General features: G+C 42.8%; 1 protein-coding gene across 6 annotated transcripts in view; it reads left to right on the top strand.

Moving 5' to 3' along the window:
• The window catches only part of LOC130297721 (urotensin-2 receptor-like), a 645,128-nt gene that overhangs the window by 488,753 nt on the left and 129,995 nt on the right, over nt 1-26,380 (top strand). Inside the window, exon 1 of one of the 6 annotated variants that reach the window (XM_056550506.1) lies at nt 24,690-24,739. The exons of the other annotated variants lie outside the window; for them this stretch is intronic. The gene's annotated coding sequence lies outside the window, so the exon portion shown is untranslated. Of the gene's footprint in view, nt 1-24,689; nt 24,740-26,380 lie in introns of those variants that run through there. 6 annotated transcript variants of the gene reach the window in all.

Here is a 26,380-nt window from a genome sequence, read left to right as displayed (position 1 = left end):
ACCTATGTAATTATGTGTACAGCTTTCGCTCAGTTATTGTTATAAGTCCACCCTGCCTTGATGTGTAATAACAGAAGAGGGGTGCACAGTATGGAAACACTTACTGGGAAACGGGTGATGGGATTTATAAAGATAATGGGTTTTCCAGCGCATCTAGGGTTATTGGGGTCTTCAGCCACACGTATGGGCTTACCATCACAGATTCCAAGAGCAGCAACTGCACAATAGAAAATAGAGAGTAAAAGGTCATGATACATTCTGGATCCTGCAGTTTACAGTCCTTTCTGTGTCTAAGAAAGCTGGGTTGCAACTAATGTGTATTTTATGACTTTTCCCCTGAAGTAGTAATTAAGCTTTCTCATATTCCAGCTATATGGAAGTAAGAGACTAAATCATTCTGGCGCCTGGGAAAGCTGGGTGACCGGTAATGTGATAGAGAATGTACACACTTACCAAAGAAGCTGGAGAAGACCACACGGAGGAGAACGGTGAAAGTCTTCATGGTGGAGATGACTGGATTCAAGCCTCTGCCCAAATAATCTTAACTCTCAGCGTTATATATGTATATAGCGCCGGGATCCGGCCGGAGGGGTGTGACGTGGCAAAGAATCAAAGACACCAAGATCATGAGCACAGACCTTCATGTTGTTTGCTGTATATCATCATTGTAATATCTTGGGACAATATTCCTCATACAGTGTTTGTTTTAGTGCCGGTTTTATGAATGACGTCACTATGTAGAAGCTACAGGCTCCACAAATACTTCTCGGAGATCTTTGCCAAATAAAGTTTCTAGTTATTAAAGACCAATCTACATACATATATATATATATATAATAGATAATATGATGAAGGAGCACCGTGACAAGGCTTCAAGCCTATAAGGTATCAATGCGGGTGCTCAGCCAGCTCCAACCTCAACCACAGGTATATAAACAACAGAAAATCCAATAGGAAGCAAACAGCGGCACTCCAGCAGTTTCAAGAAGAAGAAGAAATTCCTTTATTCACCCATATGGTGCTACGTTTCGACCCACTCAATGGAGTCTTTATCAAGAATACGGTATGCTTGATAAAGACTCCATTGAGTGGGTCGAAACGTAGCACCATATGGGTGAATAAAGGAATTTCTTCTTCTTCTTGAAACTGCTGGAGTGCCGCTATATATATATATATATGAAGATTGGTCTTTAAAAAGATGAGATGCCTTCATCATCGGTATACCTCAACTATGAGAGACATAATTAGAAAAAAAATCCATAAAATCACATTGTCTGATTTTTAAAGAATTTATTTGCAAATTATGGTGGAAAATAAGTATTTGGTCAAGAACTCTCAATACATTTATACCCTTGTCAGCAGTGAGAGAGGTCAAACGTTTTCTGTAAGTCTTCACAAGGTTTTTACAAAGTCAGGGGGGGTCATTTTGATGGGGCCGTTTTTGGGAGGTGGTTGTAGAGGTGAACAGGATGTTCCAGTCCTTGTGGACAGAGACTGCTTCACCCACTGAACAGATTGTCACATGAGAAACATTCTTGGACACCAAGGGGGAGATTTATCAAAACATGTCTAGAAGGAGAGCGGTGCAGGTGCCCATAGCAACCAATCAGATTGCTTCTTTCATTTTTTCCCAGGCCTCTTCAAAAATAAAAGAAGCGATCTGGTTGGTTGCTATGGGCAAGTGCACTTCTCTTCCTCTGCACCGGTTTCGATAAATCTCCCCTCAGGAGCTTAGTTGGAAAACCTCATTTACTGTATATGTTACGTGGGCATCTCTGAGGGCCTGCTTTATTGGATGGAGTTGGAGATTTTCTGGCCAAAAGAGTTACAGCGAATAAGTCAGGATAGAAAGCTACCTTATAGAATGACGTAGGTAAAGTGACATCAGCTGGTCCTTTACATGGTAAAATCGCACCTAAACAAGGACATCTTAAGTTTGCAGCCGATTTGTATTCCGATAATCAATATATCTTGGAATCAGAATGAAAATTAAAAGCATCCCAGAGTTATTAATGCTTAACCCCTTAACTACAATGGACGTAAATGTACGTCATGATGATATGGTACTTAACGTACCATGATGTACATTTACGCGCCGCCATGACTGATAGCACCGGGCGGGTGCACGCGTCATGCGCGGCAGGTCCCGGCAGCTATCAGCAACCAGGGACCCAGATGTCCGCAATTAACCCCTCAGATGCTGTGATCAATACAGATCATGGCATCTGCGGGAGTGCGGTACTTTCAATGGATGATCGGATCGCCCGCAGCGCTGCCGCAGGGATCCGATCATCCAGCATGGCGGCCGGAGGTCCCCTCACCTTGCTTCGTCCGTCTCCCGGGGTCTTCTGCTCTGGACTGAGTTTGAGCAGACCAGAGCAGAAGATCACCGATAATACTGATCAGTGCTATGTCCGATACATTGCTAATACTGTGCAGTGCTATCAAATGATTACTATAGATAGTCCCCTATGGGGACTATTAAAGTGTAAAAATTAAAGTAAAAAAAAATGTGAAAATTCCCTCCCCCAATAAAAATTTTAAATGTCCTTTTTTCCCATTTTACCCCCATAAAGTGTAAAAAAAAAAAATTAATACACATATTTGGTATCGCCGCGGTAAATGTCCGAACTATTAAAATATAATGGTATAGATCCCGTACGGTGAACGGCGTGAACGTAAAAATAAAAAAAGCGCAAAATTGCTACTTTTTTGTCACATCTTATAAAAAAAAAATGTATAAAATTTTTATAACCACAAATGTGGTATCAATAAAAAGTACAGATCATGGCGCAAAAAGCCATGGCGCATTAGCCCTCATACCACCGCTTATACGGAAAAATGAAAAAGTTATTGGTCGTCAAAATAGAGGGATTTTAAACATACTAATTTGGTTAAAAAGTTTGCGATTTTTTTTAAGCGCAACAAAAATAGAAAAGTGTATAATCATGGGTATCATTTTAATCGTATTGACCCACAGAATAAAAAACACACGTCATTTTTACCGTAAATTGTACGTCGTGAAAACGAAACCTTCCAAAATTTGCAAAATTGCGGTTTTCTTTTTAATTTCCCCACACAAATAGTATATTTTTGGTTGCACCATACATTTTATGGTAAAATTAGTGATTTCATTATGCAGGACAACTGGTCGCGCAAAAAACAAGCCCTCATACTACTCTGTGGATGAAAATATAAAAGAGTTATGATTTTTAGAAGACGAGGAGGAAAAAACGAAACTGCAAAAATAAAATTGGCCTGGTCCTTAAGGTCAAAATGGGCTTGGTCCTTAAGGGGTTAAAGGGACAGTGGTCAGATGTGCAAAAAATGCTCTGTTGGGCTGGGTCCTTAGGGGGTTAATCTATGAAGTGACAGTGGTCACATTTGCAAAAACAGGCTGCATCCTTAAGGTGAAAATTAGCTGCTTCTTTAAGGGGTTAAACATTGAACTGCAATACCGCGCACAACCTGTGGATGATTGTGGAGATTTTTAGAAGAAAGCAGCCATGTTTTTCATGGATATGAATTCAAGTCAAAATTTGGAACAGGGATTGTCAACTACTTTGTGCCACTTCTGATACTGGTGGCATATCGTGTGGCAGAGGGGGCTTAGGCACCATGTGCTCTATAACTTCTCTCCCCCCCGATCCCCCCCCCCCCCCGATGGCTAAATCTTAGCATTAGCATACTGACAGCAAATCTATTATTATAATATTACAGTATCTTATCAGTCATATCATGTCTGTGGAATATGACAATATGACTTCCCAGGAGGAGTCATCTTATATTCCACAATGACAAATGTCCCTAGAGACTCAGCTATATAGCAGCAACTGGATAACTTGGATGTTCTGGAACCTAGGGACCCTGAGTAATGTCAGCATCCCTGGTGAACTGTCGGACATACAATGCAGTTCAAAACTGTGACAGACCCGAGAGCCACTGGCTACCTCTTACTCTTGTAGGCCGCAGGCCGCTTTATGACAGATGTTTCTCAGTGACTTGTGGTATCACATCTCCTGCCCCATAACAGAGGAGAAAGAAGACCCCGCTGCTCGGTGTGAAAACAGGGAGAGGTGAGTTGTGTAGTGAGATTACTGGTAGTGATGGTCTTTGTAGACTGGGATTTGGTCACTAACAGTACAATAGATAGCCCAGAGGTCCAGCACAGCCTGTTCTTTTGGTGGTGAAAGGTATAGAGGTTATTGTGAGCATCCCTGAGGGTATAGATCACAGAGTGGGTTACTTTTAGCATCCCTGGGGGGTTGAGGGGAGTGAAGAGTTAATGTAAGAATCCATGCTAGTATAGGAATATCAGTATAACATCAGTATTCCTGGTGGTTTCTAGCAGTGAAGGGGTTACTGTAGGATCCCTGGTGGTCTAAGGCAGTATAAGGCTTCTAGAGAGTGACGATACCTCACTTATATTTCTCTTGGTGCACACCATTTCTCTTAACCCCTTAAGGACCCAGCCATTTTACACCTTAGGACCCGGCCATTTTTTGCACATCTGACCACTGTCACTTTAAACATTAATAACTCTGGAATGCTTTTAGTTATCATTCTGATTCCGAGATAGTTTTTTTTGTGACATATTCTACTTTAACATAGTGGTAAAATTTTGTGGTAACTTGCATCCTTTCTTGGTGAAAAATCCCAAAATGTTATGAAAAATTTGAAAATGTTGCATTTTTCTAACTTTGAAGCTCTCTGCTTTTAAGGAAAATGGATATTCCCCAAAAAATGTTTTTGATTCACATATACAATATGTCTGCTTTATGTCTGCATCATAAAATTGACGAGTTTTTACTTTTGGAAGACACCAGAGGGCTTCAAAGTTCAGCAGCAATTTTCTAATCTTTCACAACATTTTCAAACTCACTATTTTTCAGGGACCAGTTCAGGTTTGAAGTGGATTTGAAGGGTCTTCATATTAGAAATACCCCACAAATGACCCCATTATAAAAATTGCACCCCCCAAAGTATTCAAAATGACATTCAGTCAGCATTTTAACCCTTTAGGTGTTTCACAGGAATAGCAGCAAAATGAAGGAGAAAATTCACAATCTTCATTTTTTACACTCGCATGTTCTTGTAGACCCAATTTTTGAATTTTTACAAGGGGTAAAAGGAGAAAATGTACACTTATGTTTGTAGTAGGGATCGACCGATCATCGGTATGGCCGATATTATCGGCCGATAATCACGATTTTGGGCATTATCGGTATCGGCAATTACCTTGCCGATAAGCCGATAATGCCCCGCCCGACCCGCCGCACCGCGACCGCCCCCCCGACCCACCGCACCGCGTCGCACCCCCCATTGTAGTGCTGGGCAGTATACCGGTATGGATTTTTGCCATACCGCTATACCGGTCGGGCCCCTCCCCCACCCTCCGAGTCAATAAAAAAAATTAAACTTACCCGTAATGGGGGTGGTCCGGGCCATCCATGGTTCCTGTAGTGTCTGGGGGCGTTCCGGGTGAACCGGTCCGGGCTGTCCTTCTCCGGCGGTCATCTTCTCCACACCGGGCAGGCTCTGGCCTAGTAGCTGCATAGACGCCGCTACGCCGTGACGTCAGGTGCGTCGCTGCGCACGGGCGTCACTGCGCAGCGGCGTCTATGCAGCGTACTAGGCCGGAGCCTGCCCGGAGTGGAGAAGATGGACAGCCCGGACCGGTTCACCCTTCACCTGGAACGCCCCCGGACACTACAGGAAGGATGGATGGCCCGGACCACCCTGACAGGTAGGGGGAGATAAGCGGGTGGTGGCGGCGGCGGCCTATGGCACCGCAAAAGCCACTGCAGTGCATTGATTTAACGCGCCTGCTTTAAATCAATGCACTGCAGCGGTGTCGAGGGTGGATAAATAGCCGATAACTTATACCGGAATATCGGTATAAGTTATCGGCTATCGGCCCTAACCTCCACCGATTATCGGTATCGGCCCTAAAAAAACGATATCGGTCGATCCCTAGTTTTTAGCCCAATTTCTCTCGAGTAAGCACATACCTCATATGTCTATGTAAATTGTTCGGCAGGCGCAGTAGAGGGCTCAGAAGGGAAGGAGCGACAAGGGGATTTTGGAGAGTATGTTTTTCTGAAATGGTTTTTGGGGGGCATGTTGCATTTAGAAAGTCCCTATGGTGCCAGAACAGCAAAAAAAAACACATGCCATACCATTTTGGAAACTAGACCCCTTGTGGAACGTAACAAGGAATTAAGTGAGCCTTAATACCCCACAGGTGTTTCACGACTTTTGCATATGTAAAAAAAAGAATTTTTTTTCACTAAAATGTGTGTTTCCCCCCAAAGTTCACATTTTTGCAAGGGTTAATAGCAGAAAAGACCCCCCAAAATTTGTAACCCCATCTCTTCTGAGTATGGAGATACCCCATAAGTTGACCTGAAGCACACTGCGGGCGAACTACAATGCTCAGAAGAGAAGGAGTCATATTTGACTTTTTGAGAGCAAAGCTTGCTTCGGCGGGGGGGGGGGCATGTCGCATTTAGGAAGCCCCTATGGTGCCAGGACAGCAAAAAAAAAAACACATGGCATACCATTTTGGAAACTAGACCCCTTGAGAAACGTAACAAGGAATAAAGTGAGCCTTAATACCCCACAGGGGTTTCACGACTTTTGCATATGTAAAAAAAAAAAAAAAATTTTCACTAAAATGGGTGTTTCCCCCCAAATTTCACATTTTTGCAAGGGTTAATAGCAGAAAAGGCCCCCCCATAATTTGTAACGCCATCTCTTTTGAGTATGGAAATACCCCATGTGTGGACGTCAAGTGCTCTGCTGGTGCACTACAATGCTCAGAAGAGAAGGAGCGCCATTGAGCTTTTGGGAAAAAAATTGTTTGGAATGGAAGTTAGGGGCCATGTGCGTTTACAAAGCCCCCGTGGTGTCAGAACAGTCGACCCCTCTACATGTGACCCTATTTTGGAAATAACATCCCTCACAGAATTTAATAAGGGGTGCAGTGAGTATTTACACCCCACTGGCATTTGACAGATCTTTGGAACAGTGGGCTGTGCAAATGAAAAATTACATTTTTCATTTTCACGGATCACTATTACAAAAATCTGTCGGACACCTGTGGGGCGTAAATGCCCACTGTACCCCTTATTACATTACGCGAGGTGTGTAGTTTCCAAAATGGGGTCACATGTGGGGCTGGGGTCCATTGTTCTGGCACTATGGGGGCTTTGTAAACACACGTGGCCTTTAATTTCGGACAAATTTTCTCTTCAAAAGCCCAATGGCGCTCCTCTTCTGAGCATTGTAGTGCACCCATAGAGCACTTTACATCCACATATGGGGTATGTTCTTAGTCAGAAGAAATGGAGTTACAAATTACAGGGGGCCTTTTTTCCTATTTTCCCTTGTGAAAATAAAAAATTTAGGGTAACACCAGCATTTTAGTGAAATATATATATTTTTTTTTCATTTTTCCATAAAAATTTGACGAATTTTCATTAAACACCTGTGGGGTGTTCAGGCTCACTATACCCCTTGTTAAATTCCATGAGGGGTGTAGTTTCCAAAATGGGGTCACATGTGGGAATTTCTTTTTTTGCGTTTATGTCAGAACCGCTGTAAAATCAGCCACCCCTGTGCAAATCACCAATTTAGGCCTCAAATGTGCGCTCTCTTTTTCCTGAGCCTTGTTGTGCGTACGTAGAGCATTTTACGCCCACATATGGGGTATTTCCGTACTCAGGAGAAATTGCGTTACAAATTTTGGGGGTATTTTTTTCCTTTTTTCCTTACACTAACAAGCTGGTGTAGCCCCCAACTTTTCATTTTCATAAGGGGTAAAAGGAGAAAAAGCCCCCCAAAATTTGTAGTGCCATTTCTCCCGAGTACGGAAATACCTCATATGTGGCCCTAAACTGTTTCCTTGAAATACGACAGGGCTCCGAAGTGAGAGCGCCATGCGCATTTGAGGACTAAATTAGGGATCGCATAGGGGTGTACATAGGGGTATTCTACGCCAGTGATTCCCAAACAGGGTGCCTCCAGCTGTTGCTAAACTCCCAGCATGCCTGGACAGTCAGTGGCTGTCCAGAAATGCTGGGAGTTGTTGTTTTGCAACAGCTGGAGGCTCCGTTTTGGAAACACTGCCATACAATAAGTTTTTAATTTTTATTGGGGGGGGGGGGGACAGTGTAAGGGGTGTATATGTAGTGTTTTACCCTTTATTTTGTGTTAGTTTAGTGTTTTTAGGGTACGTTTGCACTGGTTATGTTGCGGTGAGTTTCCCGCTAGGAGTTTGCACTGCGGGGAAAAATTTGCCGCAGCCCAAACTTGAAGCAGGAAACTTACTGTAATCTTGCCCGTGTGAATGTACCCTGTACGTTCACCTGGGGGGGCAAACCTCCAGCTGTTTCAAAACTACATCTCCCAGCATGTACTGACAGACCGTGCATGCTGGGAGTTGTAGTTTTGCAACAGCTGGAGGCACACTGTTTGGAAAACCTTCAGATAGGTTCTGTTATCTAACTCAGTATTTTCCAACCAGTGTGCCTCCAGCTGTTGCAAAACTACAACTCCCAGCATGTACTGATCACCAAAGGGCATGCTGGGAGATGTAGTTATGCAACAGCTGGAGGTACGCAACTACAACTCACAGCATGCTGAGACAGCTGTTTGGGCATGCTGGGATTTGCAGTTTTGCAACATCTGGAGGGCTACAGTTTTAGAGAACACTGCAAAGTGATCTCCAAACTGTGACCCTCCAGATGTTGCAAAACTACAAATTCCAGCATGCCCAGACAGCAAACCGCTGTTTGAGCATGCTAGGAGTTGTAGTTGTGCAAGATCTGGAGGGATACAGCTTAGTGACCATTAGATTGTGGTCTCAAACTGTAGCCCTCCAGCTGTTGCAAAACTACATATTCCAGCATGCCCAAACAGCTGTCTGGGCATGCTGGGAGTTGTAGTTTTGCAACATCTGGAGGGCTACAGTTAGAGACCACTATCTAGTGGTCTCAGACTGTACCCTCCAGATATCGCTAGGCAACTCACCGGCTTCCGTAGCATCCAGCCGCATGACGTCGCCGCCCGCCAATCTCCGTTGCCGCCCGCCGATCTCCGTCGCTCGCAGCCTCCGGATCGGTAAGTGGATCTTCGGCGCCGGTCCCCGCCACTTTCCCCGTCCTGCCCGGCCTATTGTGGGTGGGCAGAACAGGGAAAAGGAAAGTAAAGCCCCCTGCCCCTGATCTGCTATTGGTGGTTGCGTCTAGATCACCAATAGCAGGGATAGGAGGGGTGGCACCCCTGCCACCTCACTCCTATCACTTCAGGGGGGTTGTGGGTGTCATGGACAACCGCGATCCCCCTTCTATTGCGGGTCACCATAGACCCGTAATGACCCGGAATTGCACCAATCGCAAGTGTGAATTTACTTGCGATTTGCCGCGATCGCCGACATGGGGGGGTTTGATAACCCCCTGGGCGATTGCACGGGATGCCTGCTGAATGATTTCAGCAGTCATGACATTCCGATCTCTGCCGGGCGCCGCCGCAGGGACCGGAATAAGTACTGGGGTCCCATGAAGTACATGTATGTCATGGGTCCTTAAGGGGTTAAAGGGGTACTCCACTGGTAAACCTTTTTTTTAAAATCAACTGGTGCCAGAAAGTTAAACAGATTTGTAAATTACTTCTATTGAAAAAATCTGCACATGAAATTCTTTGCTTTTTGAATTTCTTTTTTGTCTTGTCCACAGTGCTCTCTGCTGATACCTGATGCCCGTATCAGGAACTGTCCAGAGTGCAGGAGAAAATCCTCATAGCAAACCTATGCTGCTCTGGACAGTTGCTGACACAGACAGAGGTTTCAGCAGAGAGCACTGTGGACAGACAAAAAAGAAATTCAAAAAGAAAAGAATTTCCTCTTTAGCATACAGCTACTAATACTAATACTACTACTGGAAGGATAAAGATTTTTTAATAGAAGTAATTTACAAATCTGTTTAACTTTCTGTCACCAGTTCATTTAAAAAAAGAAAAGTTTTCGACCGGAGTACCCCTTTAATCTCATGAGTGACCACCGATAAAGATTTTCTTAGTTATTCCCCGAAACCATTTAGTTTTCCCACAATCTACAAATCCAACTATAAACTAGAGAGCTGGCCAGACCGCAGGTCAGATGACATGAAGTGATAGCAGTCAGACCTGTGGTCTGGAGGGGACTGGTGCTCACAATATATGAAGAAAATATGACAATATTAGGCTAGTGTGAACTGTCCCTGACTGGAATTGTAGTTTCTTAAAAATAATGTCCACACTTACCGAAGAAGATAGAGAAGACGACAAGCAGGAGAACCTCCTTCATGGTGGAGATGACTGGATATAAGGCATTGATTAACTCTTGGCTTCACTCTACTGAACCTACCCCTCACTGGGTAATGTGGTACTGTTTTGGATGCGTTCCAAGTGCGCTCTAGATTGATGTCCTGCTCCAAATTAGATAAATACGTGCACAGAGAAAACAGACGCCTACTCTCGCTTTGGGTCAAAACAGTTCTCTGATTTATTGTATAGCGTACACACAAGATATATCCTTCAGTAGGGTGTAGCACATTGTGTAAACATTCTGATTGGTTAGCAGACTACTTTACATAAGTATTGCATAATATTCTCTCTGTGTCAAAAGGGGATGGTCACACAGGGTGTAATACAGGATGTAACCTCCATTTTAGAAGAATGATCTTCATTTTACATATATTATCCATAACAGTACAATATATAGTACCCGGCTACAGCCGCAGGGTGATGACTTTGTACGTGTCTGGTGTTTGGCAACAAATAAAGGATCCAGGATCATAGACTCAATCCTTCGGATTGTTTACTGCATTTTATCAGATAATCTCAATCTCTTAGGACAATATTCCTCATAATATTTATTTTGCGGATGATATTTACTTTGTTTCCCTCTGCAGATATCTGCATCTATTCTTGATACTATTAGTGAGATGTAAAGTGCATCAGTCCTAGGGACATGTCTAACGTTTTTATAAGTTGAGGTCTGAGTGTTCAGACCCCGAAACCAACCCCCCGACAAGAGCGAGCTGAGAGATAAGCACATGGCCGGACACTTCACTCCCCTCTCTGTGTCTATGAAACCTGGATGGCCCAATAAACTTACATCATTTACTGGTATTTACCCTTTTTTCCCATTATGATGGTCTATTCACATGTACAGTATTCTGTGCAGATTTGATGCGCAGGATTTTCTGCTGCAGATTTCAATGTAAACTGAATTACTTAAAGGGTACCTCTCATCAAATAAACTTTTGATATATTTTAGATTAATGAATGTTGAATAACTTTTGAATAGCATGTTAATGAAAAATATGCTTCTTTCTATTGTATTTTTCCCGATCAGTCCTGTCACCATTTCTGACTCATGCTGGAGTCCTAAACACTCAGAGCTGCCAGCCTACTTTGTTCACAGCCAAACAGGCTGTGAACAAAGCAGGCTGGCAGCTCTGAGTGTTCTCCTTTGTGAACAAAGCAGACTGGCAGCTCATAGTGTTTAGGACTCCAGCATGAGTCTGAAATGCTTGCTGCCAGGACTGGTAGGGAGACCCCTAGTGGTCATTTCTTCAAAGTGGAAAATTAAATAGAAAGAAGCATATTTTTTAATAACATGCAATTGTGAAGTTATTCTGCATACATTAATCTATAATATATCAAAAGTTTTTTTGATGAGAGGTACCCTTTAACACAGCTTGAAATCCTGCGCATCAAATCTTTGCAGAATACTGTAGAAGATTACCGGCAGTGGACTGTATCAGAGAGAACCTCGCTGCAGCTATTCCTACTGGCTGAGGTTCTCTGGACATAAGCAGCTGAATTGCCGCTTTAAGAGGAGATCCTGGCTGTGCTTCCTTATAGAGGTAGCTGAAGGGCTTACCTCTCCTTCCCTGGTGTCCCTGGCTCTGTCATTGATAGAGTCTGGCTGGACTAGGCATTATCAATAGATGGCAGAGCACACAGATCAATGGAGTTCAATAGAACTCTATTGATCTGTGGTGTCTCGGTACAGGACATGGCCCTGTATCCTTCGTAAGTCCCCTCAGAAAGAGTCCCTGCAGTCCATAGGGCTCTCCTGCAGGGCTTCCCCCCTTGCTCATCAGTTACTGCGTCATATAAATATGCACATAATATTTCTGTATATTGATCAGTATTTATAAAGGTTGTACAAATGTATAAAATGTATTCCACCTTCCCGGGTCATGTGATCTACTGTCATGTGATGTACCCAGAGTTCCCTGGGTACAGGAACCACAGGCTTTGCAACCAATGGGCTTTAGTCCAGCCCCCCTAGTATATAAGGGGATGTAGTCTCCCAGTTAGCTCTCTTTTCTCTTATCTCCTGGATCTAAAGCAAGCACAATCTCAGCATATACTAAATTCATTTAATCTAGGCCAAAGCCTAAGGAACCTGCAGCCACTTCAAAACATGTGTTATCAAGCTCTATCTACAATTCTAGTGACTACTACTCAACTCAAGTATACAATTAGTAGCACAGTGGCCTGCATAAATCTCAATACTACAAGTCCCAGCAAGCCTGTGAGGTATCCTGCATCCAGGTTGCCTCTAGAGAAACTGCATAGGTGTAAAGACTGTTTCATAAGAAGTTTAAGTAAAAGTTCCAGTTATTTTCATAATTCCTGCTGTGGACATTCCTTTATTGCCTGCCGTTTTTGGGTTGGTTGTCGGCAGGGCCTTCTACAGAAAACAACCACATCCTGGCATCACGACAAATCAGGGGTTAATAACCTTACCCCCAGGGCCAGATTAAGGCTGCCTGGAAGACGGAGCACTTCATTATGATGCCCCCCCCCCCCCGACAGTTCCCCCACATTAAGTGCAGTATAGCTCCCCACATTAGGTGCAGTATAAGTCCCCCCACATTAGGGGTGCAGTACAGTTCCCCCACATAAGGGGTGCAGTACAGTTCCCCATCATTAGGTGAAGCACAGTTCCCCCCATTAGGTGCAGTACAGTTCCCCCACATTAGGGGTGCAGTACAGTTCCCCCCATTAGGTGCAGTACAGTTCCCCGCACATTAGGGGTGCAGTACAGTTCTCCGCACATTAGGGGTGCAGTACAGTTCCCCCACATTAGGGGTGCAAACAGTTCCCCCACATTAGGGGTGCACTACAGTTCTCCCCATATTAGGTGCAGTATAGTTCCCCACATTACGTGCAGTATAGTTCCCCCCCACATTAGGTGCAGTACAGTTCCCCCACATTAGGGACAGTATAGTTCCCCCACATTAGGTGCAGTATAGTTCCCCCACATTAGGTGCAGTATAGTTCCCCCACATTAGGTGCAGTATAGTTGCCCCACATTAGGTGCAGTATAGTTCCCCCACATTAGGTTGGACATATAGTTCCCCCACATTAGGTGCAGTATAGTTCCCCCACAATAGGTGCAGTATAGTTCCCCCACATTAGGTTGGACATATAGTTCCCCCACATTAGGTTGGACATATAGTTCCCCCACATTAGGTGCAGTATAGTTCCCCCACATTGGTTGCAGTATAGTCCCCTCACATTAGGTTGGCAGTATAGTTCCCCCACATTAGGTGCAGTATAGTTCCCCCACATTAGGTTGGCATTATAGTTCCCCCACATTAGGTACAGTATAGTTCCCCCACATTAGGTGCAGTATAGTTCCCCCACATTAGGTGCAGTATAGTTGCCCCACATTAGGTGCAGTATAGTTCCCCCACATTAGGTTGGACATATAGTTCCCCCACATTAGGTGCAGTATAGTTCCCCCACATTAGGTTGGCATTATAGTTCCCCCACATTAGGTACAGTATAGTTCCCCCACATTAGGTGCAGTATAGTTCCCCCACATTAGGTGCAGTATAGTTGCCCCACATTAGGTGCAGTATAGTTCCCCCACATTAGGTTGGACATATAGTTCCCCCACATTAGGTGCAGTATAGTTCCCCCACATTAGGTTGGACATATAGTTCCCCCACATTAGGTTGGACATATAGTTCCCCCACATTAGGTGCAGTATAGTTCCCCCACATTAGGTGCAGTATAGTTCCCCCACATTAGGTTGGCATTATAGTTCCCCCACATTAGGTACAGTATAGTTCCCCCACATTAGGTTGGCATTATAGTTCCCCCACATTAGGTACAGTATAGTACAGTAATAAACGTTTTAACCCGTTATTGCCTGTCATTCATAACGCACGTTATTTTGTGACAGGAGATAGTAGCGGGAGAAATAATGCATGCACTATTTCTCCCGCTACTATCTCCCGTCACAAAATAACGTGTGTTATGAATGATGGGCGATAACAAGTTAAAACGTGTATTAGAACAATCCCATAGACTGTAATGGGATTTACTAACGTATGTTAGGGCTTTTCTAATGGCCATTTTACCCCGTGATCGCCCGCCATTTTATAACGGGTGTTATATAACGGGTCCTTTTCATAGTGTGAAAGGAGCCTTACCTGCGCAAAATTTATCAAATGCTCTGTGACCATTTAATAAATTTTGTGTTCCTACACATCACCAGCACACACAAAAAAAGGTGTAGAAAAATGCTTCACTTACACCTACAATGATAAATGCCAGCCTGTGTGTACTGTACAGGACCCTGAAGAAGCTCCTGTCCTCTACATAGAAGTGATTACAGCTCCAGATGATCTTTATTACTTTTATATGTACGATCTTGCTTTATCTATATTAGTTATCTACTTACTTTTTCTATAATCCTCACTTTTTCCTATTTTTGGATGACATTTGGGGGCTTCAGAATCAATTACCAGGTTTCCATAGAGTTATGGTCTCAACATACAATGGTTTAAGCATTCTATGGTCATCCTGGAATCCATTAATATTGTAACTTGAGGGACCACTGTATTGGTTTACTAGTGCATTGTTGTTAGGTGAGAAATGTGATGGTCCCAATGTGTCCCAGACCCTTTACCCTCCATGATCTCTTACATTCACCCCTCACTGATGGCTCCAGAGATGCTGCAGGGAATGTGATTTCCCCTCAGCTGCCATGTTTGTTCCCCCTGTATCATAAGGACATATTTTTAAAGTGTATTGTAGGTTCACAGAGGGTAAATCTGATCCTTCATCGCCATCACCCTCTGCCAGGTTGTCTCTGTGATGAATTTCCTTGTATTCTATCCAGTAAGGAAGTTCAGTATCCTGGTGCTACAGAGGGATTTTTCCCTGTAGGAACATTAAACACAGTCGGCGGCATCAAAAGAACCTGGGGAGGATACAGTAAATAGACGCCGTGCCAGCTCCATGTTCCGTCTGTGCCCTTCTGTCATAAACAACGTACATTACCTGATGGTACCAGAATTGTAAAATAGGAGAAATGTTTTCATTTAATGGCCTTCCTTATCTTACAGACCAGTGTTGTGTCTGGTGCCCACCAGTGACAACTGAGTTCATTGGTTCCAAATCTTCACAAATTCATCATATCTTCCAACCCATGACCATCTCTTCTTCTCAAATGAAACAATAACCTGCAATTCATTCAACCATTCTGACATATCTGAATATCTTTATCTTTCCAGGACATTACGATGAAAGGGGTACTCCAGGGGAAAACTATTTGGGCTTTTTTTAGCAGGTGTGGTCTCACTCCTATCATTAGTGGATTCGGATTGTGATGGTTCAGATGAATCTTCGGTGCCTCCTGAATATGCTGTTTTTTTTGCATTTCCCTATTAAGTTTCTTACATCTCTGCATTTGCAGTTGTAGTAGGTAGCACGCTGGTTGTAGATGAGACTGGTGGAGATTGTTGTGGTGTTATTTTCTTCATTGGTTACAGCTTGAAATTTATTTTGCATACATTTTTAAGCCTTCCTGCAAAATAAGCATTAACCGCTAACTTAGTTCTTCTAATATCACCTCCTTGAGCCTTGTTTGACCCTTACACCTGTATCAGGTCTATGAAGAACCATGATAATAATATCTCACAATCTCATTACAGAGTATGCACCTTTAATGCAATAAGGCTACACACTGTGCCAGAGAAAATAATTATAATAAACACTGTGCCCCTAACATGAATTATAATGCACACTGCGCCCCTACATGAATTATAATATACACTGTGCTCCTAACATGAATTATAATGCACACTGTGCCCCTACATGAATTATAATGTACACTGTGCTCCTAACATGAATGATAATAAACACTGTGCCCCAACATGAATTATAATGCACACTGCGCCCCTACATGAATTATAATATACACTGTGCTCCTAACATGAATTATAATGCACACTGTGCCCCTACATGAATTATAATGTACACTGTGCCCCTAACATGAATGATAATAAACACTGTGCCCCAACATGAATTATAATGCACACTGTGCCCCTACATGAATTATAATAAACACTGTGCCCCTAACATGAATGATAATAAACACTGTGCCCCAACATGAATTATAATGCACACTGTGCCCCTACATGAATTATAATAATGCCCCTAACATGAATTATAATGCACACTGTGCCCCTTCATGAATTATAATATACATTGTGCCCCTAACATGAATTATAATGCACACTGTGCCCCTACATGAATTATAATATACACTGTGCCCCTAACATGATTTATAATACACACTGCGCCCCTAACATGATTTATAATACACACTGCGCCCCTACATGAATTATAATATACATTGTGCCCCTAACATGAATTATAATGCAAACTGTGCCCCTAACATGAATTATAATGTACACTGTGCCCCTAACATGAATTATAATGTACACTGAGCCCCTAACATGAATGATAATAAACACTGTGCCCCAACATGAATTATAATGCACACTGTGCCCCTACATGAATTATAATATACACTGTGCCCCTAACATGATTTATAATACACACTGCGCCCCTAACATGATTTATAATACACACTGCGCCCCTACATGAATTATAATATACATTGTGCCCCTAACATGAATTATAATGCACACTGTGCCCCTAACATGAATTATAATACACACTGTGCCCCTACATGAATTATAATATACACTGTGCCCCTAACATGAATTATAATACACACTGCGCCCCTACATGAATTATAATATACATTGTGCCCCTAACATGAATTATAATGCACACTGTGCCCCTAACATGAATTATAATGCACACTGTGCCCCTAACATGAATATTAATACACACTGTGCCCCTACATGAATTATAATATACACTGTGCCCCTAACATGAATTATAATACATATATGTAAAGGAAAAAGAAACCTTGGCACTGCTGGAGCCTCTCTGTATGAATGCCCACTGTGGCAGCTTTCATATCCTGCACTCCTTATATTCAGCTATGGGTGGTGCTGCACGAACGAATATAGAACATTGGTAACAGTCTTTGTAGAAGAATACATCGGAGCACTCACCCAGTAGCAGCTTGTAAATTCTTCAAACTTTATGCAATATTGGAGCAGGTAACAGGAGCAGTGCGGGAGAGGGGATAGACGTGGGGGGTTGGGGGGGTCCGATCACGTGACTGCAACATTGCAAGTCCACATAATGACATGTAGGTAGGCTGGTCATCCCGATCACATGACCCATATCAATCAGGCTACTATTGATATAAAAAAATTATTATAGAAAGATGCGTGAGGATATAACAAAGAAAGTATCTATTTTCTCATATACTCTGGGTAGGGGAATTACTAAAGGTTTTACATAATGTATCATTTCAGGACTAGTCTCAATAGATGAAGCAAAGACCAACGATGGACACTTCCCCAAGAAAGATATATATATCTATATATATATATATATATATATATATATATATATATATATATATATACATATACATATGACATAAGTAGTAGGTGCTATGATGTTATTGGACCCAATCTAAAATCACTAATACTGTCATATATAAATTATGGCCCATAACTCAACTACTCTTTCTCTGCAAAATTCTGAAGAATAATAAAAATTATACTTAATGATAAACAGATAAACAAATAAACGTATAAGCATTGTTCACAGTGGGCGGCTCCTTCAATAGAGTATATTAAAGGGGTTATCCAGGAAAAAACTTTTTTTTTATATATCAACTGGCTCCAGAAAGTTAAACAGATTTGTAAATTACTTCTATTAAAAAATCGTAATCCTTTCAGTACTTATGAGCTTCTGAAGTTAAGGTTGTTCTTTTCTGTCTAAGTGCTCTCTGATGACACGTGTCTCGGGAACTGCACAGTTTAGAAGCAAATCCCCATAGCAAACCTATTCTACTCTGTGCAGTTCCCGAGACCAGCAGAGATGTCAGCAGAGAGCACTGTTGCCAGACAGAAAAGAACAACTCAACTTCAGTAGCTGATAGTTATTGGAAGGAGTAAGATTTTTTAATAGACGTAATTTACAAATCTGTTTAACTTTCTGGAGCCAGTTGATATATGAAAAAAAGTTTTTTTTCCTGGAATACCCATTTAAGTATATTAAGGCAGGAGACTTAGTTTAGTAACTTGTTGATAACATCCTCACTGGATTTTCAGAAATTAGAGGATAGCATAGACCGGAGACAGAAGTGCCCCATAAGGCTAAATCCCCATATTCTCACCCTACCTTTTGAGGAACCCACCTCCTTAACAGGGTGGCCTCAACCACGGTGACCTTCCCTACACTAAGATAAGTGAGGGCGCTAGGACAAGGCTATACTAAAAGGAATAAAGGAAAGAATTAAAGAGAAAGTGAGCCTTTGGGAAGTGTCCACCGCTGATCCGCCCCATCCAACAATTCTTGGGTAGGCATTGAATCACTCCTATAGGGGATGTTGATATAGAAAATATATATGTAATAGGATACCAGCAATAACTTTTAAATTGTAAATAGATATAATCTGGGGTAATGTACTGTAGATATCACTCTTCACATATATCCCCACCTCAGTTTACTAACTTGAACAAAAGACTCAATTGATAAAGGCTGAGAAATTGCAGCTTTCATTAAGACCGAATGGATTTACTGTTTTTAGTCTATAAATCCACTTGGTCTCTTTACTGAGGATTTTCTTATCCAGATCTCCTCACCTTAGACTCGACCTAATCACTTCTATGACCCGAAAAGTTAATGTTTTAGGATCACCATCATGTCTATCCCAAATATGTTGAGCTATTGCAGTATCACGTCTATGGCGTATATCTCCCAAGTGTTCCACAATTCTTCTCCTCAGCTCACGTGTGGTTTTACCCACATAACTGAGTGGGCACGAACACTTGAAGAGGTACACTACCCCAGTGATCCTACAATTAGCAAAATCACGGATTTTAAATTCAGCTCCTGTGTGTTCAATGAGGAACATTTTACTCTTATTAATGTAGGGGCACGCAATACAATCGTCAACACATCTGAAGGTCCCCACTGGTCTACGTTCAAGCCATGACCCTGCCGGTGTAGGGGCCACAAAGTGGCTGTGTACCAGGCGATTTCGTAGAGACCTCCCCTTACAGAAGGGCACCAATGGATGAACAGATAGAACTTCCCTCATATGTGAGTCTGATTTTAAAGGGGTTATCCGCCATAAGGTGATTTTAGTACGTACCTGCCAGACAGTGATATTTCCAGTTTGACTTTTCTTTTTTTGACTACAAATCCCACAATTCCATCTTCCTCCCTCCCACACATAAGCCACCCCACCCATTGAAACATAAATGAGCTGCATCCATTCAAATCAGTGTGGTTTTCAATCAGGGTGACTACAGCTGTTGCAATAGTTGCAGATTGATCTCTCTCCCACCAAGCGATCCCGCCACGTTTGTAACAAACATCATGAGGGGGCTATGACGTCACGAGCTGACACGCCGGTCCAGCGCTTGGAACAGTTTGTTCCAAACACTGAGCAGCAGAGTACCCCTTTAAGTTATTTAGGTGAGAGTCTGAGGAGAGGAAGGACATCTGAGGTGGTGGTGTAGAGAAGGAGTGAGAGGTGTGTTGTAGAAAAACCAAAGAAGTGCTTAGAAAATCCCAAGTTGAGCAGTAACACTATCTGTAGATGTACTGCCGCACAGGACAAGTCTGTAATTCCTAGCTCTGGGGAGTAGGAGCTGGTGTGTCGACGGGCCCCATAGCGCTAGTCCAGGATAACTTCAGTAAAAGCCTCCGGCTGCTGAGGTCCAAAGGTCTAGTCGTGCCATTAGCCAGCACACTGTTAAAGATACTGTTGTTGTTTTTTTGTTTTTTATATTATTCAAGATTAGAAATAAGGTACCTTTTGAAACAGGATGCCTATTTTGTTGTATCCTATATCCATCAACTTCTAGATTACAAAATAAAGGATCTATCTGGATCATGTCCTCATACAGGACAAATGAACGAAACTACATAATTTTTCGGTCCTACCCTATTTTAATGGTAAATCCTGGTGTGAACCTTTCCTAAAAAGATCAGATTTGGTCATCCAGGTTACAGCTACGGTCAGATTTTTACCTGCACGTAAGATGCTGCAGAACAATGAATAAGTACTGAATTAATGCTGCCACACTCTTCCTGTATTGCTTGCACAGATCACTGTTATTAATGGTTCCTAAACAGTGTAAACAGTGTTGGCAGTGCCAGGGAGTTCTGAGAGGCATCGGCTCTGCCAACACTGAACCACGCCAGACAGAAGATTTATAACTCCATCTTATTAATATTTCAGAGAAATAGGCCTCCTTACATCTTACCATCTCACATCCTCCTTGGATATGGTTCAAGGAAACTGAGAAAAGACCTGGAAAGGAATCAAGATGACTTACATTCAGCTTACCTTGTCACCCTGAGAGGTGGGCACACATGTGCCATCATCCACTATTATAGTAATGGGAGGAAAAGGGCAAAATAATGCTGGGGCAACATCTTTGGCCCATGAAAGAGCAAGCTAAAAAATCCTCATAAAGTCACAGTCACTGCATTTCTGTAGTTGTAGCTTCTCATCTTCCTATACAGTGATGACCACGACATTTTCAAATACAGAGCCAACTGCATAATGCTCATATATATAACACCAGCCAAAAATTCCACTATATACAGGGCAACAAAACGCCTCCATTAATGGCAGCCAGTGAATTGAAATGGCACACGAGGGGATCATTGGGGGGAATGATGTGGCACAGTGGGGGATGAGAGGGAGGAATGATGTTGCACAGGGGGGGGGTTGATGAATTGGGGATGAAAATGCAAAAAAAGTGGCAACCCTAAACACAGCTTAGTAACCCAAATACACAGTGCAGCCTCAAGCCTCATGCCATGTTTCCAGCTGCCATGAAGACAGAATAAATTCTGTCCAGACCAGATGTACCATAACATTGTATATAGCTTTAGTAATCCTTGGAGAGTCTCTGTCCCCACCTACACAATAGAATATTGCACATTGTCACTGTGGGGCCACCCTCTATATAAACAGAATACCACAGCGACAGGCTATGGCTACATTGAGTGCCCCAGTGTCTTGGCATGATAGGAGATGTAGTTTTGCAACAGCTGGAGGCACTCTGGTTGGGAAACACTGGAAGACCCAGTGGTGGGTACCTATATCCCTTGATTCAGGGAAGCAGTGACTTGTTGAACACTTATAGTTGTCTCTATAACAGGGATTTGCCATTGACTTACTTGCCAATCCCTTCTAGTATTAAGTGCTGCGTATCTTTGGCATAGGCCATGTGTTATTCGCACCAGTTACCAAGCCTAAAAAGGTACCATGGTCCATCCTTTTCCTCACATAAACCTATTTAATTGTCTAAATATCATTCATTAGCTATATCAAGCAGTTTCCCCTCTTTCAGTTGTCATTTACATGCAGGAAGTGAGGAAAATATGTTATCCAGCCATCCACTGTTTCTCTACCTAGCTAACTACCTACATAGCTGGCTATTTGGCTACCTACTAAGCTACATAGCCACCACATTGGTTTATTTCACCGGTATTTGTTTTAATGATGTTTGGCTTATGTAACTAGCGGACATGGTGTGGTGTTATCTTTCATGCCTGTATTTATATATGAGTTGGTCTGTTTCTTCATATAGTCACACCCACCTGTCCGTCATTTGAATGTTTTTCATCCACCCCATGTATTCCGCAAAGTTCTCATGCCCCACATACCTGATCTCACGTCACACGCCGAAGCCGGTGTCCAGTCTAGCCTGGTAACTTTCATTTTCCTTCTAGAGTATATAAGCAACCACTGTTCTTTTAGATATCCCCATGACTAAGAGCTATTGATAGCTTGAAACGCATCGGAATTTCATCTTATATTTTACAGATTTTCTTTTTGGTCCATGTTTTTAATCGGGGTATATTAAAAGTGAAGTTTTAAACCAGTATTTACCCTGGAGAGCTTGACGCCATTCCTTTTTTGTTAAGCTACATAGCCACCTACCTAGCTACATAGCTACCAAACTTTCTACATAGCTAAATAGCTAGTTACCTAGCTACCAACCTTCCTACATAGCTACCTAGCTAGGTACCTGACTATCTACCTGGCTACCAACCTACCTTTCTGACTACCTACCTACATAGCTAGCTACGTACTTAATTATTTACCTACCTACTTACCTGGCTACCTAACTGTGTACCTACCCACCTATCTACATAACTACTTACCTACCTACCTATTTTTCTACCTAGCTACTTGGCTAACTACCTACCTAAATAGACACCTTCCTACGTAGCTACCTACCTAGCTACCTCACTATCAATCTTCCTACATAGCTACCTACCTACATATCTAGCTATTTGGCTACCTATCTAACTGCATAGCTACCAACCTTCCTATATAGCTACCTGGCTACCACAGGCGCGACGTCACACGGGGGTGGGGGCATGACATCACACGCCGCCCGCCCTGTAGTTGCCGGTAATCAGTCCCGAACACGCTCCGGGGACTGTTTACAAACGGGGTGCCGCGTGCAAGATCACAGGGGTCCCCAGCGGCGGGACTCTTGCGATCAGGCATCTTATCCCCTATCCTTTGGATAGGGGATAAGATGTCTAAGCACCGGAGTACCCCTTTAATGTTTTTTTTTTTCAGTCTTCACTGTGTGGGATCAATAACATTTTAATTTTATAGTACAAGTTGTTATGAATGTGGTAATAACTATTATATCTAAGTTTTTATTGTTTTTTATGATTATACAGGGCTTTATTAGTAAAGTCGTATTTCTATACAGTTATTGGTGATGTTGTTTCTGGATTTGTTTGGACTGATGAATGTTTCTGTATTTACAGACAAGGACTCTTTAGCAGTACTGGAATATCTGGAAGGAATTCTTCTTCCACGTTGGGTACTTTGGATGACATTTTGAAAGTATATCTAATAAAATATAATTTTAAAAAGTCTTGTGTTTGGCCACAGAGGGAGATTTGCGGTGAGGACCCAACAGGATTTGGCTGATGGTGTGAGCAGGTCCGATACCAAGATCAATGGGACATATTCCCTTGAAATTGGTCTCAATGGGAAAAGTGGTCACTTCATGTCTAAATGGTTACATGACAGGGAGAGGTGCGGTAGAAATTTCTCTGGAGGAAATTCAATTTGTGATGACAATAAATACAACCTGCAAAGTAAACACCATCTGAGGAATATTGTCCTAAGAGATTATCTCGGGAAATAAACTCATTGGTTTGAGATTTATTATTTGCCAATTGCCAAACAAGGACAGGTGAAGTCACCACCCTCCGGCTATAGTCTGGTACTATATATAGTAGCACATTACCCAGTGAGCGGTATGTGCAGTTGAGTTAGGCAAAGAGTTGAGCTGAAGCCTAAATCCAGTCATCACCATGAAGGTTACCACCATTCTCTTCCTTGTGGCCTTCTGCATGTTCTTTGGTAAGTGTGTACTTTATTGGTGGGAGCCCATTACCAGTCACCCAGCTTTCCCAGGCATGGAAGAGACAAGTCATACACCTCTCACTTCCATACAGCTGGATCTCTAGACAGACTTGCCATTCTAGAATGTGGGAAAACTGATATGTCATTTATGGTTTTTAGACAACTTTGGAGAGAGATATGGCTGATAGCTGGTCTCAGGGACCACAAGATATACATTGACCCCCCTCACTGTCCCAGACTACTATGGGCTTCATCATTATCCCTTTGACTACTCTAGGCACAAGATACTGACATTACCGGTCACCCAGTTTTCCCAGGCTCCAGATTGGCACAGTTATCCAGTTAAATGTCCCTAAGTGCTGTATAGCCGGATATCTAGGCACATTTGCCATTTTGGATTATGGGAAAGTTGTATGACTACTAAGGAAAAGATGCTATAAAATTCATATCTGTTGTCACCCAGCTCTCCAAGACAAATATGATTAATGATAGATATTTGCTGTCAGTATCATAAATATGACATTGTGACTCAGTGAGGCCTCGTTCACATGGCACAATTTTTGATCGGAATCCGGCAGAGAAATTCAAGTTTAAATTGCAGCCTCTACAGAAAGACTTAACATGTTCTTTCTTTCGTCAGATTCCGCTCAGAAATGCTTTGCAGTCTATGGAGACGGCGCATTACCGAGCGGTCCTAGCACCGGCATGTTCTGCTTGCGCCCACTGTTTGGGGAATGTCCGCTGGAGATTTTTTAGCCGGACATTCCGCAAAAATTCTGCCATGTGAACATTGCCTGACACTGCATTTTTAATTTTGCAATTGCTTCTTCGGGGCTCCCCATCGCAGATGGAGACACCAACCCTGAGGTAAGCATAATATCATAAATCATATTGTACACATACTGGGAAACCTCTCCAAAACCGGGGTGCACTCAAACTTCGGGCAATTCACAAGGGCCCAATCTGAGGGGGGCCCGGACACAGTCGTGCCCAGACAAAAACTAACATTAGAAGGAGCTGCAGAGTTTAACTCTATCTGTGTCTTAGGATCTGTGTCTCCAGCTGATGCAAAACGACAACTCCCAGCATGCCTGGACAGCCTTTGGTTGAGAGTTGTAGATTTGCAACAGCTGGAGGTACACTGTTAGGAAAACACTGCTCTAGTATCCTATTGGGATCCTTAGGGGTGGATAGGGGAAAAGGTTACATAACTCTGCATGGGAGGGGGTTATATGTAAATGTACAGTATGTGTATATAATGCCATTTTGCTAATTTTGGGGGCTTGTTTCTACACAGTGCACTGTGCAATATAAATGACACATTATCTTTATTCTGTATGTCCATACAATTACAGCAATGCCCAATTTATATAGGTTTAATTTTACTACTTTTGAAAAATTACCTTTGTTGGAAAATAAGTATGGTTTCACTCGTTCTCTTCTGACCCCTATAACATTTATTTTTCCATGTATGAGAGCTTATTTTATGCGCAGTGATCTGTAGTTTTTAGCGGTACGATTTTTGCTTTGATCACTTTTTTTTATTTTATTTCTGCTATAGAAATCAACCCCCTGAGCTAGCCATTTTAGATGAGGTTTTTTGTATTTTAGATGCAACAATCCCCTTTGCTTGCAGCGTCTAAAGGGTTAATGCTGGACATTGACCAGCATCAGCCTTCTTATTTTTCTACTGCCCGGGGGCCCCATGAGTTGTCAGTCCACCCCTGCTTCAAAAGATTGAGACCTTATTGAGCAGACCATTCCCATATCACCTTGGAAATAGGTAAATCTACCATACATTTCCTTGATACAGAACTGATAGGAGATGCCCACTTGGGAAAGATATTATCCAAACTGTACAGGAAGAATTTCTCGGGCAATACTCTTACATGCAAAGAGCGCCCATGAGAGTCATGTTATTAGGAACCGTCATTAGGAATGCGAACGAGTGGAGAAGCGACTATTGAGAAGGGGATATGCCAGGGTCTTATTAACCCCTTAACGACGCAGGACGTAAATGTACGTCCTGGTGATGTGGTACTTAACGCACCAGGACATACATTTACGTCCTGAGCATAACCGCGGGCATCGGAACGATGCCGACATCATGTGCGGCAGGTCCCGGCTGTGGATCGCAGCCAGGGACCCGCCGGTAATGGCAGACACCCGCGATCCCGCGGATGTCTGCCATTAACCCCTCAGATGCCGTGATCAATACAGATCACGGCATCTGCAGCATCGCGGTCACTTAACAGGATGATCGGATCGCCCGCAGCGCTGCCGCGGCGATCCAATCATCCTGAACGGCAGACAGAGGTCCCTTCACCTGGGTCTGCTGCCTTCCGGGAGTCTTCTGCTCTGATCTGCCTTCCCGCAGACCAGAGCAGAAGATGACCCATAACCCTGATCAGTGCTATGTCCTATACATAATACTGAACAGGATTAGCAATCGAATGGTTGCTATAAATAGTCCCCTATGGGGACTATAAGAGTGTAAAAATAAAAGTA

The sequence above is a fragment of the Hyla sarda genome, chromosome 13 (assembly GCF_029499605.1).
Source record: "Hyla sarda isolate aHylSar1 chromosome 13, aHylSar1.hap1, whole genome shotgun sequence".
NCBI lineage: Eukaryota > Metazoa > Chordata > Amphibia > Anura > Hylidae > Hyla > Hyla sarda.
Note: the sequence above shows the minus strand (reverse complement) of the source record. Positions and strands in the feature narration are given on the sequence as shown.